The 15,208-nt window shown below is 39.2% G+C and overlaps 1 protein-coding gene across 17 annotated transcripts in view; it reads left to right on the forward strand.

Annotated features, from left to right (window-relative positions):
* Positions 1-15,208, forward strand: part of PLPPR1 (phospholipid phosphatase related 1) — a 554,792-nt gene that overhangs the window by 446,951 nt on the left and 92,633 nt on the right. Inside the window, exon 1 of one of the 17 annotated variants that reach the window (XM_025432504.3) lies at positions 9,887-10,002. The exons of the other annotated variants lie outside the window; for them this stretch is intronic. The gene's annotated coding sequence lies outside the window, so the exon portion shown is untranslated. Of the gene's footprint in view, positions 1-9,886; positions 10,003-15,208 lie in introns of those variants that run through there. 17 annotated transcript variants of the gene reach the window in all.

Below are 15,208 nucleotides of genomic sequence, written 5' to 3' on the forward strand. Positions count from 1 at the left end.
AAAACACATAAAAAACCAACAAAGATGAGGTAAAACTAACCATACACACATACACACACAGACACCAAAACCCTGACCCTTAGAGTTTAATATGGCAGTTTAATGCCCAGACATGCAAAATTGCTGGGCTTAAGGGGATAATGTTTTTAGAATATATATATATTAAGACATTATTGGATAAGGTTTCAAACAAAGCAATGAGAAATCTCTGGGTCTTTTACATTGCAATGACAAATATAAATTATAGGGTACTTTCCTATGCCTTTATTTATGTAATCACCACTTTGACTAGTGTTTGCAGTATGGAGCGAAAAGGACAATGCCAACATTTAGGTATCTCTCTTATTTTTCGCAGTATCAAACTACCAGTGTTGATTTAAAAAATGAGATAAGGTTGCTATCACCCTTCATCCCTGTCCTCAGGAGCTCTTCCAACTGAGTTGAGGGTTCCTTGGTTCTTCAGCATTGAGTCTCTTTAAGTTAGATGTTTTGGGATCAAGACCCCCCTTAAAATAAACTACCATCCGAAGAAGAGGAGTTAGGACTAAGAAACTAGATCTGGCCCTGGAGTTCAAAAGATCAAAAGAGGAAGAAATATGGTTCTGGGAGGAATAAGGTAGTTGGACTCCAAGGGAAGGACTAGGAGTTGGGCCTGGGACCCTCCCAATCCCTTCTTTCTGAAATCACTCCCACCATACCCTCCTCCAGTTTTCCTTACTGGTTCTACTTCTTCACTCACCTGCCCTTTCAAAGATAATAAAGTGCCCAACCTGACCTGGGGTGAAGGGGAATACAAAGCTCTAATAAGTGTAGGAAAAGATGTGCAGTCTCACTGGTAATCTAAAAATGGAAATGCTAGTACATATAAAATACGATGGAAGGATTTTGAATAGGGCAGGAAAGAGGTCAGAATGAGAGCAGTTTTGCTCTTGTCGGCATTCTAAGGAAATACGTAACTCTGCATAGATCTCAGGATTTAAGTTTTACAGATTTCAGATTTTTTTAAATCTGAAAATACTGGTATCACACCATGAAATACACCATATATGACGTTTGCATGGTGTTCTGTTGTAGAATTGGAGTACTGAAAAATAACAATAGGATGATATTGATCCTATGCAATAGGAATTATGTCTTACATTTTCAGTTTCAGTGGAAGAAACTGAGGTACAGAAAAGTTAATTGGCTGGCTCAAGGCCCCACTGCCAATGGGTGTTAAGTTGGGATTTTTAATTTAATGTAAATTTACCTTATGTTCCTTCCACTGGATATATGTGGGCACAATGATTGGTCTCATAGTCACATTGAAGAAGTGAACTTTCTACAGTAGAGAACTAACATAGTTCTTTCTCATAAGTTCAGAGGCTAGAATTCAAATGTAGTAATGTTCAAATGTGAATTCCCCTTTCTACAATCTGCCATTCTTTCAGAGCTTGAAGAATATTACAGATGGTTCATGATTTACTATGGTTTGACTTAGATCAGAATTCGAGATGATCTTATCTCACAGCATGTAAAAATATAATTTATAGGAATGCTCACTTACAAGAGGAGGTAGTATAAAATAGCAGTCTGTAGGGAGAGCAGCTTGGCACCATGCACCAAATCTTTAAGACTTTGTATTCTCCTTGTGACTCCAAAAGCACACTCTTAATCTATGTTATAGAAATATGACAGATTTTGCTGCAAGGTGATTTACCATTAAATTGTGAATGGTGAAAAAGAAAAGCTCCTATATGAAACTTACAGGAGGGATTTAAAAATTTTTATCCATGCAAAAAGTATAATACTCTGTCCATAAAAATGATATTGTAGAAAAATGTTTAATCCCATGAAGAAATATTCAAATTAAATAAGGAGATGGGTGAGAGATGAGTTCAAGATGGTATATAATCTTTTTTCACTATTTTTTTAAAATTTTATTTCAGTTCATTTAGCCAGCATATAGTACACCATTAGTTCCAAATGTAGTATTCAGTAATTTGCCGGTTGCATTTATAATTTGAGTCTACTTGGGCTTCACCAGACTGTGAGTGTAGACGACAGTGACATTATCAGTAAGAACCAAAATCTCACTGTCTGGTGCTCACAGCTGGTGCTCACAGCTGGTCACGGCAGATTCCAGCAGCTCCAGTCTTCCCTGGTGAAGCCTGGGATTACCAGCTGTGCTCACAAAGCAGTCTTTTGGCTTCTGTTACCCAGAGAACTAGAGAATTTACATCCACTCCAGCCAGGGCACATCCATTTCTGTAAGTAACATTCTGTAAGTCACATAAAGGCACCTCACCCTGCCATTGTTAACTCTGTTCACACTGGCGGTGCTGATATCTGAGCCACTGTTATATTCTCTTCACAAGAGGGTGAGAAGTCCTGCTCTCCAACTCACTGCCTCATTCCATCACCTGAGCATTAGTAGGGTGGTGCTTGTTCTTCTGTTTCTGTCTATAGCCCTTCTGTTCACAAGGCTCGGACATGAATCCAATGAATCCATGTGCTTAGGAAGGACCAGTACTTCAGGCAGGCACACTTGTCTCCTCTGCTCCAATCTGCCTTCCATTTTCTCTATGCAGATTAATTCCTGAAAATGTTTTTTGCGGACCATCAGCCTCACCAACTTCTCAGACATGCCAGATGTGTTAGGGTAATGGCAATGGACAGTGCAGTTTCCCAGCCAGATAATCTCTGCATTCAAGTTCTGCAGTACAGATGTAAAATACAATGCCTTTTTGGGAATATGTGTATGTGCCTATACAGCTATATGCCCAGAAAAAAAGGGGTATGTATAAAAATCAGTGTTCATCTCTGGATGTTGGGATTAAATGTATATTTTTTTGCATGGAAGTTTTTCCATCAGAAAAAAATTAAATAAATGCTTTTAGGGAATACCCTGTTATTGATGTATGTAGTATAAAGTACAGAATTTTTTATGCAAAGATAGTAGCTGGTTACTACTTCTTCTGTTATTTGAAAACTCATTATATTCACAAAAGCCCAAAGTCTCACGTCATTTCTCAGAGTGGAATTAATTGAAACAGCAGTGAAAGTTGCTCTAACACTTGATTATTAATTTTTTTGTAACATATACTGTGTGGTTGTCACCAACACCAAACTTTAGGAGGAATTACTATAAATAATTATAATAATGCTTTAATTGTTGGTCTTGTTTAGGAGAATATATTTGAGTGCTCTGGATTTCTTTTCTCTGGTTATAGGTTGATATATTAAATTGTTCATTTTATAGAGTAATGATTGTTCTTATTTTCAGTTTTAAAGACATTTATGGAACTGTCTTTTTCTACTCAACTGGTAGCTCTGGCCAGAGTGTCTACCCATGGTTCTCAGGCTCTGGCACATGTTTTATCGGTGGAGTCAATATATGCCCCATTCCCAGTCCCATGCACCACCACCTAAAACATTCTCCCCACAGTTAATGATAAAGGTGTAAGCTCTTAGTACTAAACAAGGATTTAGATCACTTATGCAAATTTCTCTTGTTTCAGATAAGATAACTGAGATTTAGAGAGGTTAAGTCACTTATCTGAGATCACACAGCTGGTTTTTAACTGAGTTTGCAACCAAACCTATAACTCTTGCAGTGTCATAATCAATTGCAAATTAAATTAGTTATTCACAGGCAAATGATTTCAAAAGCAGCAGCTATAAAAAAAAACAGCTATAAACATTTGGAAATAATTTTTGTAAGAACTATTATATAATGTATATCTTAATATACAACTGTATATGTGTGTATATATGCATATATAATGCATATCTTAGTACACAGTTATATAATATATATCTTAATATACAATTATATAATGTATATCTTAATATAATGTGAGGAGGAGCCTTCAAGAGTAGTAGAGCCCAAAGCCTACAAAGATTTTGTAACTGCCCTGACTCACCTTTGAAAGGGGTCAAGAAAACCTCCCAGAGGAAGACACATTTAGACCAATACCTAAAGACTAGTGAGACACTATCCAAGTGAAGGAATAGGCTCACGAGAGGAGTGCTCTTGGAGGGATGGACAGCTTGGCATGGGCCAAGACCTGAGAAGGTACCGAAAATTTGAAGAGCTGTGAGAGTTTTATTAAGACTAGAGCTTAGCTGAGTGAAATAAGTCAGTCGGAGAAGGACAAACATTATATGGTCTCATTCATTTGGGGAATATAAATAATAGTGAAAGGGAATAGAAGGGAAGGGAGAAGAAATGGGTAGGAAATATCAGAAAGGGAGACAGAACATGAAGACTCCTAACTCTGGGAAACGAACTAGGGGTGGTGGAAGGGGAGGAGGGAGGGGGGTGGGAGTGAATGGGTGATGGGCACTGTGGGGGGCACTTGACGAGATGAGCACTGGGTGTTATTCTGTATGTTGGCAAATTGAACACCAATAAAAAAATAAATTTATTATTAAAAAAAAAGACTAGAGCTTAGAGGATAAGACAGGAAGTAGTGACAGGAGACTGGTGAGGCAGGCAGAGATCAGGTTGAGATAACTTGAAGGCCACAGTAAGCAGCTCATCCTTAGGGTTTTGAGAAACCAGAACACTTGGATATTTTAAGTTTATGCCTCACCTGCTGATATGAAGTAGCAGGGAAGTTGATGAGATCTTGGAGCCACAAAGAGGAGCCTTGAGCTCAAGTTCTCATTATGTGCAATAGATACCCTCTCTCCCCTTAGTGACGAACAAGTGTCATGGGCCTAGGACCTTCAGTGCCCACTCTCCCCAAAACATAATAGATTAGAAACGTATGAAAGAAACTGCAGTGTTGTGAGACTTCTGAACATAGAAGGTGTTGTTTAGAATTACTGTATCGCTCTTTATCATAACCAGGAAACTTTGAAAAAGACAATCCCACCAATTAGGTCTCTCTTTGAAGTTTCCCCAAGCTGTACTGGTTTAGATGCTGGTTTCCTGTAGCAGAAGTTTGAAGATAGTTTTTCCCTAAGATTCCTGACCGGCACATGTAAGTACAATGACTTCATTTTCTGTCTCTGTGTCAACTCTTTGGTCCTATTTTCATCAGAAGTTCACTCTTGCTCATCACACCATGTGTTGGAAAAGTTTGGTCGCTATAGTAAGGCTATCTGATCATTTTGCTCCTGACCCATGATCATTTGGATGTATCTATGTTTAAAGTGATTTTCCAGAATTAGACCAGCAAAGTGCTAACCTATCCATACTCTCATATTTTCTTTACAACAGCTTATATTTGAAAAAAAAATGGGACATAGGAAAGTAAAATCTATCTAAAGCCAAGTTAGACATTTTTCTCTCTGAGACACAGGTTAGCCTACTTGGGGATGGCTTCACCAGCATAGTATTTCCACAGTGTAGCCTGAGGACAACCTGCTTTGACATGATTAGAGTACTAGTTAAAATTCAGATTCCTGAATCCAGCCACTGATCTTAATCAGAATGGGAGAGGGAGGTGAGAAAGACACATTTTCTCAGTTTTTCAAGTCATTCTTATATATAGTAGAGTTTGAGAACTAAATAAAGTAGCTTGTATGTATACACCAATAGATGCAGTTTAGCAGATGCTGGCAGTGCCCTGCCCATTTTCCCTTGATCCACCACAAGGGCACTAGCAAATAGTCTTAAACAAAGATAGTTTCTCTGTTGTCTGTCCTCTAGATTAAGCCATTCTCTACCTGTAGAAGCCTGCTAAACCTGACAAGTTGTGTAGGCCATGATTGCCAAATTACTCCCAGTTACCCTTGACCAGTGAGGAAGGAGTAATGGTGGATAAATTGTCCTCAGTGAGACCATTTTGAAGGGAGTTTGCTACAGTCTCTGAGAGGTCCCCAGCAAGGTAAAATGCCAGTTGCCTGTAGTAATAATCTATTCATTAATGTACCTTTATTGGTCTTCCTCCCTTCCCTGGTCCCCTTCCCCCCACCCTTGCTTCCTACTCCAACTCCCCTCCCCTTCCTCCTTCCCTGTTCCCTTCCCCAGCCCCTCAGCTGCTCCTCCCTTCCCCACTCCCTCAGCGGCTCCTCCATTCCCCACTCCCTCACCTGCTTCTTGAGACCACTTCACAAATACTATGTTTGTAACCACATAATTGCCTGAAGATCCACTTTGCCGGGGGTGGGTGCAGGAGAGGGATGCAAACTAAGGCAGAGAAGATATATGAAGTAGAAAAACTTTATCCCAAATTAGAGGATAAGACTTGAAGAATGGAAGGCTGAAAAATTTTTAAAAGAGATTTGATGAAGGAAATTTTATTAAATCTGCCCAATTAAAATTGAGTCAATTTAGGCAATTTTTTCCTACATTGTCTGCTGTCATTTCTGTGTGGGTGTTCATCCTTCTATGAAATCTAATGTGTTCAACATCCTTCCCAAAGGATGCCAATCACTTGATATTAAGTCCTGCAGCTTTTCCTTGAGAAATAAAATCTTCAGATTTTCTGGAGATGAATATTAATTTTGTATATGCAGCATGGAATTTAGATAACTTAGGAATTAATTTTCTTCTTATAATAGACAAAAGACTGGTTAGCCGGGACACCTGGGTGGCTCAGCGGTTGAGTGTCTGCCTTTGGCTCAGGGCGTGATCCACAGACTCAGGACTGAGTCCCACATCAGGCTCCCTGCCTGGAGCCTGCTTCTCCCTCTGCCTACATCTCTGCCTTTCTCTCTCTGGGTCTTTCATGAATAAATAAATAAAATCTTTTAAAAAATAAAAAAGACTGGTTAGCCAAAAAAGGGCAGGGGCATCTTAAGCACTTCATTTTCCAGGAACTACATGTTATTTCACTAAGATTTTCAACTGTATGTTACTAAAATATAAGTTCCTCTCAGCTGACAGTTGTTCAAAAGCATCTTTAGCATCTCCCAAGACAAATACTTTAAAACTGAAATTTGGTGTCTTTCTTTTCAGCTCTACAGGAAGATAGCGTGGTATTTTGGGGAAAGGTTTGGATTTGAGAGTTTGACAAAGTAGCTGTATCGCCTTCAGCAAATTACTGAACATCTTCAAGTTTCAGTTTTCTCCTCTATTAAAGGATGATGATGATGATGATGATAATGATAATAATAATAATAATAATAATAATAATAATCCCTGCCTCACTGGGTTGTTTTGAGGATTAAATAGAGTTTTTAAGGTGCTAGAACATGGCAGGTATACTCACCACCCATTAGCTCACATAACAACCCACCTAGAAGCACACACCATGACAAACACAGCATTTTATCAGTTCAGGAATGCCCTTGGATTTTTTTTCTCATATACTTTTATTTAACTTGCTCTGTCATTTTTTGTTCAGTAACTCTCTTGCATTGAAGAAGTGTTATTTATAGAATTCTGTGTAGCTGTTGTCCATGACCTGCGAACACTTGACTGACTTTGGCATGGGCACTAGTTCAAATGAAAACTCCAATGACTGACTTGTCAACCTAATGGCCTACACAAAATTCAACTGTTTAATTTATTTGCTTTCTACAGAAATTAGTCTGTTTTGACAGAACTGAATAATAAGACAAATCATTTTGACATTCTTTAAACACAAGATGCAAAGTAGCCAGTGAATCTTGTCCCACCAGTTTGGGGGTTTATGTGCCTACCCTTGCCACTAAAAAACAGGCTGGGTTATATGAAATTTGAAATTTTTCCTTTTAGATTGATCCTTCAAGCTTGTACTGTATGAGCAATGACAAGTTCTCTAACACACATTTCCAAGTGAACTCAGGACTTTGGTAGTTTATTCAATGTGTGTAATGTCACCACTTTGGGCTGTGCCTCCTTCCTGCTACAGAGAATTTCACACTGACTTCTTAATGGCAAATTCTATTTTGCATTGTGTGAATATTTTATTAGTGACTGTATTTTTATTGTATATATTTCTAGTCTGCTCTCAAAGCACTGTCTTCTTTTGTCTTCCCTGTGGGGTTATATACATAGAAGTGTCATCACTCTCCGGCCTCAACCTTTTGAGGGCTAGAATGACATCATTTTTACCTTCATATTTCTTGATGCCTATTATAGAAAAATTATTTGTACTGAATATATACTTGTCTTAGATTGGATTCCTCCAGAAACAAACTCTAAAACAACTATTTGAGTGCAGATAGTTTAAAAATATCTGTTAGAGAGCAGGGATATGGGAAAGGAATGAAGCTAGGCTGCACTGGAGAGCAGGTGCCATTGTGGAGACCCGGGGCTCAGTGCAGTTGGAACTTCTGGAAGGTTGCCTGGAATATGCCTCAGAGTTCTCCATAAGGAGTGAGGAAGTTGCAGTATTCCTCCTATGGTAGCTGCATCTTTGTTTGAGGTTTGCTGCAATGGGCATTGATTCTGGGGCACTTTGGCCAACCCTGCATGGCAGCCAAAAAATTCACTCTTGCACCTCAGAAAACCCTCAGGTAGGGAGTTACTTTATAAGAAAGCAATGAGGGCTAAAGGACTATGGGCAGGGCTCTTGCCACCTCTGCTCAATAAACTCTTATTTTACAGAATTGAATGGAATTTGCTAAGAGCTCTAAGAAATGTCAAATGACCCTAAAAACTGAAATCATTGATTTTTTGCTCATCTCCTGCAGATACAGATTTTCAACAGCATCAGCTTTGTCAGGACTGAATGATTTGGGCGCAATGCCATTTCCAAAAGCAGCAACAGGGCAGTTTTTCTTCTAACTTTGTCACATTATTGGTATGTCTTCCATACTCAGGCCGTGTTATAGACAGAGCAATAAAAGTACTCTTTTATGCTTTTTAAACTAAACTTTTTAAACTATGGGGTCTCAGTAGAGACTTAGAGCAAAAAGACTTCATAGTCCTTTGGAAACAGTGCTGGGCCAGAAGTCAGGGAGTTTAGGTTTTCTTCTTCCTTCTAGTATGACTTTGTAGGCATATGGCCTTGTAGAAATCCGTTTGAGCCTTTTAGGCCCCATTTTGCTGATCTGTAAAAATGTACAAATTGAACACTAGAGTTTCTTCCACCTTCGAGCAGGATTAGCCTATGCAGTAAGGCAATGGGACTTGTATTTGTTATGTGAGTCAAATAGGGGTTAAAAAAAATACAGACATATACATAATGCAAATACATATATTTCTGTAACATTCATAGGTACCTATTTATTCTGTGGTTATTTTTACTCCAGAATTGAAAACACAAATTTTTATGGCATTCAGAATATATCCTTTTCAAATGATTGTATCCACTGAAAGTACATGTTTTCCTCTTCTACTTACAAAGAAGAATGTATTTTCCACGTATGATCAAAACAGAGAAAGAATGTGATAAAGAGAATTATATCTTGTTTTTCTTGTGGCTGACATGATTAAGTGGCCTATAGAGATGAACGTCCATTGAAAATGCGGGAAATAACCCAAGGTTACTTCCCCATGTGATGTAAGTTTCTCTTAATTTCCCATTTGTCTTCATAAACTCAGCAGGGTTATGCTACTATAAAAAGACTCCCTATCTCTTAATATTAAAAAAAAAATCAACTTCGCAGGATTCTTTTTGCTGATTCAGCCTGAGTGCTGGTTTCATACCCTAATAAATGTAAGGTTTTATCATTTGTTCCCAAGAGGTAGAGTATTATGTGAGGGGTAATAGCTCAAACCCATTGGGGATTTGTGGGCTCACGGGCACCAACCCCTATCTCTTTAAGGATTTCACATCACACTACATATAAGGAAAAGCAGGTATTTCAAGATAAGGATAAAAATCATGTTGTGCTAGATATGTCCCAGATAAGAAAGATTCACAATCTAGATTAGCAATACCCCTAATTATCTCTGGCTCTGATCTTCCCACTTGGGTGGGAAATGCCTAGGCTTGGCTGATGCTCAGTGGAGGACACAGAGTGTTATTAGCTCTGGTTTGGGTTCCAGCCAAGTTTATGAACACTTGGCAGCTGCTAGTCCCAGGTACCGAGAAAGCAAAGCCACGGCCAGGCACTTCTGTTAGTGCTTTGCCATTGTGTGCACCTGTTCATCTCTCTGGAGACCAGCCTCACTCCAGACTGGGTCTTTAGGATTCTGTAAGTATTGAATGGGTTTCTGAGGCTCTCTACCTTCTCCATAGGGCTCTACATTTTCGTATTGAGCTAATAGGAATGTCTGAGATCCCAATACACTTTCAAGTCAAATTCAACCTTGGAACTTTTTAATAACTGGGGACATCTAGGTAGAGGAGTCTGTACTCACCCCAGTTCATTCTAGTGTAGCACAAATCATAAAGTGGGTAATGTTCAGTTTTATCAGGGTCTCTGAAAGAAGTTTAGGTTCTGCCTTTTAGAGAGAAGATCTGTGTGTGTATGTGCTGAGGGTGGGAAAAAGTGTGATAAACAGCTCGTTCTATGGTTTCTTGTGGATTTTATTTTAATGAATTCAGTGCCAGTTTTGTAACCTTTAAGGTACTTTTTTTCCCATACTTTTATTACTCCATTATCTGTCTCTATTTCTCTCTATATATATACACCTATAGTTTTATTATTGTTTCTTTTTGGAATGATCTTTCTTTGCCCTCAAGGTCTTTGTGCAGTGGTTCTAAAACTTCTCACTAAGAAGGGTTAGAAATGTAGATTCTTGGCTCCTCGAAGATTAGATCTGGAGAAGATCATTAATTAGGAGTCCACACTCTAAACAGTTACTCCCAGTGATTCTAAATGCATTTGGCAGGTGGATCTTCTTTTGAGTAAAACTATTTTAGAGAAGAAGCTCATCTGATTAATGTTTTTGAAAAATCTCTTCCAAAAAGAGGTCTTGTCAATGCCAGAAATTGAGTGTTTTTAAATAGAAGTAAATCATGGATAATTCTTTGTCATCTACAGGAAAATAGCAAATAGATATGAGACACATGTATTCATTTGTTATTTGGGGCATGTATTTATTTAAGCATTTTGTATTCTCACCTATTTTTTAATGCTTATATTCACATTGACAATTCCCTTTGGGCATGACAAATACAACCACTTAACAGGGCTATAAGATCATGGGCTAGACTTTGACCTTAAAAATGTTCCATCGGATATTTTACTTAACTAGCATCTTTTAAGTACATACTAACTGAAATTTTCCTTTGTGCTGGGCCCTATGCACTGAAGCGATGTCACTTGTGAACTCTCCCATAAATGTTACATGAATGTCCTTGTACTGCCTGGCTTGGTGTGAAATACATAGGCTCAGACAAAAAGAAGTTTTGCTAAAACAAAGAGGTGCTGTTAACTTAGTTTTACTCAGTTTAGGAATCATAAACTTTCCAGTAATTGTGAGAAAGACTTAAAGAAATGTTTTGGCACCTCATAGAGCATCTCAACTGATGGGTGGATGTGGGTGAGATAGTCTTGGGGGAAGGGGAATGTGCCTACCAGTTACACCAACGTATTTCCTCAGGGGTTCTGGAAAATGTGAGAATTAAGGTCACAGTGACTAAAGATGTATAGGAGCTAGATTATTTCTCAAAAGCGACGAAGTGGAAGAAGGCTTAAAAACTACTGACCTACCTACCTATCTTTCTTTCCTTTCTGTTTTTCCTTTCCTTTCTCTCTCTCATGTGTGCTGAAATCTGGGAACAAATAAAAACTACTGATTTATAATAATAATCTGGAGGCCTTTTTAAGTTAGTCTTTTGTCAATACAACAAAAGACTACCTGTGAATATCGGAATTCATACTCTGGGAAGGAAGATTAATGGACCACACTTGGCTACACTTCAAACACACACACACACACACACACACACTAAACACGTGATTTCAAGGCTCATACTTTAACATTCTGATTAACTTGCTAGAATTCACTTTGGATACAGTCCTTATCCAATGATTTTTGGGGAAGTAAATCTGAGGATGTTTAGTAAAGCTCCAGCTGTTTTGACATACTAAACTGAAGCTCCATTTGCTCCCTTCTACAGCCTGAGCTTTCTCCTTGAGTCCATGCACTCAGTACTTTTGTGATGCAAGCAGATTGCCCAAGGTTCTCTTGCTCTACAACAAAGGGTCAAAAGTGGGGACAGGAAAAGGATAGGTAGGTGTAGACTTGGATTCCTTGCCAGCAGATTATCTCCTTCAGAGGGGTTGAATATGAACACTGTGGATATGAACACTGATTCAGTTCCCAGATATGACACACAGGTTTTCCTGCTAAACTGTCACATGTTGGGCAGCCCTGGTGGCCCAGCGGTTTAGCGCTGCCTGTGGCTCAGGGTGTGATCCTGGAGACCCGGGATTGAGTCCCACATCGGGCTCCTTGCGAGGAGTCTGCTTCTCCCTCTGCCTGTGTCTCTGCCTCTCTCTGTGTGTGTGTCTCTCATGAATAAATAAATAAAATCTTTAAAAAAATAAAAATAAAAAAATAAACTGTCACATGTCTAACCATACATGGGGCTAATTATATTTTCCCTGTAACTACCACTAATACTTGGCGTTATTTTTTCCACTAAAAACTCAGAGCTACTCCAGGAACTCCCCAAGGAAGAAGAAGGTCCTAGCATCACTAGGGGTGATTTGGGGTTTGACGCCCCCAGTAAAGGCATAAAGTGGACCACCAAAGCAACCCCTCCATCACCTACCCAAGACCTAGAGTGAACACAGCCCCTCCCCATTGGAATACTTCCAAAAGGAACATCACATATCCCCTTCTTCTTAGGTCAAGAGTACGGACATGAAACAGTACATGTGTGCTAAAAGAGTTTCCCTCTGTGATTATTTGCATTATCTTGGTTACTTGTGAGATTATACATTTTATAATCTATATTTATCTTAATTTTTTGTTTGCTTTTTAAATTATGTCTCACTCAATAGTCTGTAAGCTCCATGTACAACAAATATAAGATAATAAATATTGGTTCAGTGAATAATTAAACCCTCAAGAAAAATCTAAATATCCAACCCCCCTCCCTTCCTCTTACTTGTTCCTTTTATAAGAAATTAAGAAGAATAGCACAGAGAAGGAACTAGAGTCATTGGACCACACTGACCTGCAGGATTATTATAAGGGCTGCCTTCTATCCTTTACTGGTACCTGGATTGGGAGAATTGAGGAGTTGTCTTCATACCCTCTAATTCTTTGATTCAGGTTTTTTTTTTTCCCCAGTGCTGTGGTTTCTGCTAGCTGTGGTGTGACAGTCTTCATACTCTGAACAGTTGGGCAGAATGCTTTCTTTCTTGGAACCCACATATATTTTTAGAATGTTATCCCAAGGGCCTGAGATGGAATGATGGGTGGTGAGGAGAAAGTGGAGATAAGCATGAATGGGTAGAACCAAGCTTTTACCCTTATGTCAGCTTCAGCCTATGTGACATCAGGCCATTCCCACTCACCACCAATGCCAAATTCATCACTAATGGACTGTGTCTCAGTATGTGTTGTAATCAAAGAATTCCTGAAGGAACTGTGATCAACCTGGCATATTCTTCAAGAACTAGAAGGAGAAGAATTCTGAGCCTATGAGTTTGAAAACAAAAGGAGTTCATTTCAAAGGGGCAGGGGACAGAATATATATCCAGAAGTAGGTAGTGAGAGAACTAGGAAAACAGTGAAGACCAGAGAAGGACTTCCTAAAGTCTACAGAGAGGTCTCAAATGGAAGGTTAATGGCCCTGTTCTATCAAATATCTTCTTTGGGCCACACACTATTTTAACATTCCAGAAACTTTACATGAAAATCCAAGTTCTGATAGCTCTTGAAAAATTGGAAAATCTGGTAACACTGAGATCACATCCCATAATGCAACAATCTCCTGGAGCTGGGAAACAGCTTCCCCTTTAAAACAGAGCATGGGGTTTTGGGTTAACAAGTCCTATTACTACCTATTACTTTATGTTCTCCCAGTTTCACTCACTTATATTGGTTCTGGTAAGCTGCAAGATTCCAGCTCTGGTTTGTGGAATCGATTTAGGATTTTTAAAGGGACCGTATGCACCAGAGATTTCATTGGCAGGGTGGAAACAAATGGGCAGTCATTGTTTGCCTGACTTTACTGGAGAACATGAAGGGCTCAGAGAAGGTGCGATTGGTGCTCAGGCATCCTTAGGAGATACATGTGATCTGTGGAGAATGCCCCATACATCTGAACCTCTACCAGTGGTTGAACATTTCTTGGCAGTAGTGGTCTTTCCACCGCTTTGTGATGGTTTTGTCAGCATAGATCTTAACTTTGCATTTTAGTCTGTTTGTGCTGCTCTGTCAACACTAGGAGCTCTTTTGGACATTATAGCTATTCTTTAATCTTTATACCTCAACCTTCATTTGTTCCAAGTGGCTAAGTATCTCTCTACTGGAAAATTTGCTTAGTCTCAGTAAATGCGTGTCTGTTATTAGTTCAGATTAGTTTTGCCAAATCACTGAATGTAATATCCTTAGGGTAGAATAAATTAATACATTTGTAAAGGTAATTCCATTAAGTATTTTTCCACAGCACTCAGAAAAAGGATATAGAAAATTTCTAATGAATCCTTTGGAGTGGTTCTAAAAGGACCCCCACAAAGTCTAATTAGTTGTAAACTATAATTTGGTACCTTTCACATTTACAATGAGAGATCTCTGATCACTACCACCCCCACCTCTGTAGCAGCTCCCCCTTTGGCCAAGCTGGGAAAAAAGGGGGGAGGAAAATCCAAGTCCGGCATGCCATTTAGTCTCTCTGTGGCTTGGTTTCTTCATTATCAAGCACACCTGTCAGAGCCTTGGGCAAGGGAAGAGGCTACCCTCAGAGAGCTCAGAAACTACTAAAGAATTAGGTCTATGGTTCTCAAAGGTCAGTCTCCAGCCAGTAGTGTCAGCATCATGTTGCAACTTGTTAGAAATGCAAATTCACAACTCCCACTCCAGATCTAATGAATCAGAAAATCTGGGGGTGGGCCCTGTAATCTGTTTAGGAAGCCCTTAGGTGATTCTGGCACATAAAAGTTTGAGAGCCCATATTCTGCATTCCATTTATAACAACTACACTGCAGATTTCTCCACAAGGCTCCCTCGAAGCTGAACAAAGCTGAACAAATAAGCTAAGGCATGATGTTCAAAGAGTGAGACTTTTTTCCTCTGTGAGTTTTTCCTATCTAGTAGATATATGTGCTTTGGGGGTCTCTCAGCACAGGTCTGTGATAGACAGAAGCAACCTTTAAGGTAATTGTGGAGAGGAAGAAACATCTGCTCTTTGTCTCTCTCTTTAGGATTCTTAGATTTCTTGTGCACATTCAGCCCACAGGCAAGCACCTCCACAGCCGGATAATCTGTGCTTTTCCC

Source organism: Canis lupus, chromosome 11 (assembly GCF_003254725.2).
Source record: "Canis lupus dingo isolate Sandy chromosome 11, ASM325472v2, whole genome shotgun sequence".
NCBI lineage: Eukaryota > Metazoa > Chordata > Mammalia > Carnivora > Canidae > Canis > Canis lupus.